The sequence below is a fragment of the Dendrobates tinctorius genome, unplaced genomic scaffold (genome assembly GCF_039654945.1).
Source record: "Dendrobates tinctorius isolate UK_male_01 unplaced genomic scaffold, ASM3965494v1 ptg000126l, whole genome shotgun sequence".
Taxonomy (NCBI): Eukaryota; Metazoa; Chordata; class Amphibia; order Anura; family Dendrobatidae; genus Dendrobates; species Dendrobates tinctorius.
In genome coordinates this window covers 25,425,571-25,430,745 of record NW_027361794.1, presented here as the reverse complement: position 1 = coordinate 25,430,745, position 5,175 = coordinate 25,425,571, and the positions used below count along the sequence as shown (strand labels likewise).

General features: G+C 41.0%; 1 pseudogene; it reads left to right on the top strand.

Moving 5' to 3' along the window:
• The first annotated feature begins 1,100 nt into the window (after positions 1-1,100).
• On the top strand, positions 1,101-3,013 carry LOC141047142 (uncharacterized; annotated as a pseudogene).
• Positions 3,014-5,175: the final 2,162 nt, after the last annotated feature.

Sequence of the window (5,175 nt, the reverse complement as noted above, 5' to 3'; positions counted from 1 at the left end):
GATACCTGGTATGGCTGTAGAACCTGATCTGCAAGGTCCACACCCCCATATATTTGTTGTAGGCAATGACAGACAGGTTTTGGAGTAGTGGATCTCTGTTGGTCTGCAGTGGCCCTTGTGGCATCTGTGTGGATCGAGCTCAGGATAAAAATATCTTTATTATACTTAAGGACAAGCAGCTCTCCATTGGGTAAAGCCCCTGACTGCCCCTTTCAGAACTTTTTGCTGACCAATGATTGTGGAAACCCCTGACGGTTTTTGTCAATGGTCCCACAAGCCCCTATGTTATGTTCAACCAGACTTTTAAATATGGGTATGCTGGTGTAGTAGTTGTCAACATACAGATTGTAGCCTTTTTGTAGAAATGGAGTTATCAGCTCCCAAACGATTTTTCCAGATGTCTCCATATAAGTAGGGCGTGGCTTGAACAGGGCGGTTGGACCAATAGGACCGAATGCTCATTTCTTTAACAAGCCCCATAGCGAATGTAAGTCCTAAAAATGTTTTCATTTCTAGGACATTAGTTGGTGTCCATAAATGTGACCTAGCATAATAGGATTGTGGATTCTGGCTGATGAATTGGGACACATATAAATTTGTAGGACAATATGCTCTAGCAAGCTATCTGTCAGAAACAAATTAAAAAAATAATTGGTCCAAAATTTTCCACCTCCACATTTATACCAGGAATGGCATTAAAATTAGGGATGAATGGAGTAGCCGAATCCGAAGCCTCCCATCTGGGAAATGCTACAGCAAGAGGCAAAGCCCCTTGGACATTGGTGTGCGCCAATTCACGAGCACTAGGGACAGCGCTAGTACTGGGCATTGTTCCCTGAGTTGGAGACATTTCTCCAGAAGCGCTATTTGTCCTTCTTGTTGTACTGGTCCTTGTGTGTGAGGATGGACCAGAATCACTGCTCATTTCTGAGCTATCACTGTCGCTGCTACTAAAGCCCTCGAAATCCACATCGCCATCTGACACTGCACTTTCTTCACTGTCAGAACATAAAAGTGCATAAGCCCTGCACTATAATACTGACGGGACATTTTATTCGTTTTTATTTATTTATTTTTTTCCGGAAAAAGAAAACTCTTACATGACTGATGTGACATGACCCAATTATTGGGGAGACAATTGAGAAAAGCCTAATTCTTTATCCTAATCCTAACTTTAGCCTAACAGTAACCCTAATTATAGCATTAAGTGTAATCTGCCTTATCTGTTTTTCTATTGACAGATGATGGACCTGAGTGGGGACTTGTTTTTTCTGAGATGAGAATTGGTATTATTTTTGCCTACATAACATTGATTGGTTTCTTTTTATTTGATATTTGGGAGGCAGAATGAACAAACAGTTGAACACCACACACTACTGGTTCATCCAACAAGGTTTTCTATTAGACTATGAACTGTCATTGTCTTGGTAAATGATTAAAGTTTTTTACATAGCTTGCTATTTTTATGGACAGTTTAAGTAGAAATGTTCAAAAATATAAAACTCAAGGATATTTTATTAAAAAATAATTGTTTTTTTATCTTAGCAGATGACTGTACCAGAAGATCAGAGGGACAGCCGACATCTTCAAGTTTTAAATCTGATGATCTTGAAATCCTACAAGATACAACTGAAGTGATTGCCAGTACTCCAGATATACCATCATCCATTCACAGCAAAGATCTGTCATCTGATCCTATGAAACAGGTCCCATCTTCTGATTCATTACTGACTACTAAGGAAAATCAAAGTCACAAAAGAGGCAATAAAAAACAAACTGCTCCTAAAGCAAAGAAGTCATTCTCATGTTCAGAATGTGGGAAATGTTTTAACAAGAAATCTCATTTTGTTACTCACCAGAGAACTCACACAGGGGAGAAACCTTTTTCATGTTCTGAATGTGGGAAATGTTTTCACTGGAAATCACAATTGGTTTATCACCATAGAACTCACACAGGGGAGAAGCCTTTTTCCTGTTCAGAATGTGGGAAATGTTTTAACCAGAAATCAGATTTGGTTTATCACCATAGAACTCACACGGGGAAAAGCCTTTTTCCTGTTCAGAATGTGGGAAATGTTTTGCACATAAATCACATTTTGTTAATCACCAGAGAACACACACAGGGGAGAAACCTTTTTCATGTTCTGAATGTGGGAAATGTTTTAGCCAGAAAGCGATTCTTGTTAGACATCAGAGCATTCACATGGGGGAGAAGCTTTTTTCCTGTTCAGAATGTGGGAAATGTTTTAATCGGAAATCAGATTTGGTTAATCACCATAGAACTCACACAGGGGAGAAGCCTTTTTCCTGTTCAGAATGTGGGAAATGTTTTAACCTGAAATCACAATTGGTTAATCACCAAAGAACTCATACAGGGGAGAAACCTTTTTCATGTTCAGAATGTGGGAAAACTTTTAACCAGAAATGTCATCTTATTAGTCACCAGAGAACTCACACAGGGGAGAAGCCTTTTTCCTGTTCAGAATGTGGGAAATGTTTTAACTGGAATTCACAATTGGTTAATCACCAAAGAACTCACACAGGGGAGAAACCTTTTTCATGTTCAGAATGTGGGAAATGTTTTAACCAGAAAGGGAATCTTGATGAACACCAAAGAACTCACACAGGAGAGAAGCCTTTTTCATGTTCAGAATGTGGGAAATGTTTTAACCATAAAGGGAATTTTGTTAAGCACCAAAGAACTCACACAGGAGAGAAGCCTGTTTGATGTTCAGAATGTGGGAAATGTTTTAAATGGAAAATAGATCTTGATCGCCATCAAAGAACGCACACAGGGGAGAAGCCTTTTTCCTGTTCAGAATGTGAGAAATGTTTTAACCGGAAAGCGCTTCTTGTTAGTCATCAGATACCTTACACAGAGGAGAAGCCATTTTCATTTTCTTCATGTGGGAAATATTTTACTTGGAAATCAACTGTGAATAAACATCAGAGACATCACATAGGGGAGAAGACTTTTTTATGTTCATAGTGTTGGAATAGTTTTAACCAAAATTGAATCTTCTTAAATGGGTTGTCTCTTCTCATTCCTCATGTTTGCTGACAAAAGGATAAAACTAAGCTTTATTAATTCCAAATGTAAAACTGTACCCATAATTCACCCCCTGAAGATTAGTTAATAGGTGACTAATAGAAAAAACATGTACCCCACATCTCAGTATATAGGTAGAGGTGACGTATACACACTCACTCTCCAAGCCTCTCATTTCTATGGGTTTCATCGTCCTCACCAAAGGCGACTCATCAGGAGACTATTTAATATTGATCTATATTCAAGTGAGACTAGACAAAAAAAACTAAAATCCTGTATCATGTTATCCGAAACAGTCAGAAAACTAGCCCCATATTGGCAGATCCCAGACCTCAAACTATATACTGTGTAAGTTTATAAGCCACTCCAGTGTCAGGAATAGATAGTATGTGACAATACAGTATAATTCTTGTGTTTTTCTCCTATAGGGACTGCCCTAGTTTGGTAATGTAACTGCTGATAATTAGTAGTGCAGACAAATTGTCCTAGACTAAACTCAGTCTTCAGACGGCCCAATATGTACCACTCAGGGAAAACTTACCTGCTCCAAAGATCATTAGCAGCTTCTAACTAATGGCCATGCTGCGGTCTGTCAGAGAATGAGTGCAATATTGTTATAAAGACTAGGGATATGTGCAGTCATAATGTCTGGGAGATCTGTGCCATTATTTAGTATGAATATGGAAATTATCTCTGAAAGGTAAGTGTTCCCTGAGTGGTATATACGGTATTGTCACATACTATCTATTCCTGACACTGGAGTGGCTTATAAACTTACACAGTATATAGTCTGAGGTCTGGGGTCGCCCAATATGGGGCTAGTTTTCTGACTGTTTCGGATAACATGATACATGATTTTAGGGTTTTCTTCGTCTAGTCCCGCTTGAATATAGTTCAGTATTAAATAGTCTCCTGATGAATGATTGATGAATCCAATGAATATTTATTTCTCTTAAGTAGCGGCACACGTGACCGCCGGCAGCAGCAGGAAGCCGGGGGCTGACACTGCGCGCTACTGAAGAGCAATGAATAGTCACCCCGATCTCCAATGAACAGTCCCGGTAAGTACTCCGGCAGCTGTGCTCTGCTTGTGAGCAACGCATGACGTCCCTGCCATGTGCTGCTTACAAGCATAAAGCAGTTACTGACACCGGAGCAGGATGCAGCGAGGGAGCGCCGGGTAGGTAAGTGTAATTTTATTTTTTAAAGTTTTCTGATGGTGCCATGCATACTAGGATGGGGGTGGGGGCAAATGGGATGGGGCCATGCATACCAGGACGAGATGGGGGCCAATCATACCAGGACGAGATGGGGGCCCTGCATATTAATATAGGGATGAGGGCGATCATTCCTGCCAGGATAAGGATGAGGGATCCATGCATACCAGGATAGGGATGAGGGGGCCTTGTGTATCTGGATGGGGGTGAGGCGACCATATATACCAGGATGGGGGATACTAAGCACATATTTGACCACATTTTTTGCAATAACCCCTTTACTCCCAAGGGTGGTTTGCATGTTAATGCCCGGGCCAATTTTTACAATTCTGACCACTGTCCCTTTATGAGGTAATAACTGGTGAACGCTTCCATGGATTCTGGTGATTTTGACATTGTTTTCTCATGACATATTGTACTTCATGTTAGTGGTAAAATTTCATTCATATAACTTGCGTTTATTTGTGAAAAAAACAAAAAATAAAAAACTCATACTCAGCTGGCGTGCCGGCTCCACTTCAGCGGTGTCGAGACTCACTGTCCCGGGGCTTATGTGAGGTTCTCACATCACACGAGCCCTGCGCCCAATCAGCGGCAGCTTCACTGTTCCTTTCTTCGGACGTATTGAACATCAACATGAAGCCAGGGCTGTGGCTGCTCTCTGACGGCCTCATGATGCTTGATTTGTCTGAAGGTGGGGACAGTGACGTCAGCGCTGATTGGGCACAGGGCTCACATGACGTAAAAACCTCAAAAGAGACCCAAGAACGCAAGTGCCGACACCGCTGAGACGGTGCCAGCATGGGAGGTTTGTGTAAGTGTTTTTATTGTAACAGGACCAAACATGAGGAATGAGAAGGGGTTGTCCAACTAGTTGTCAACCTTTTTATCAAAAATCCCACACAGGGA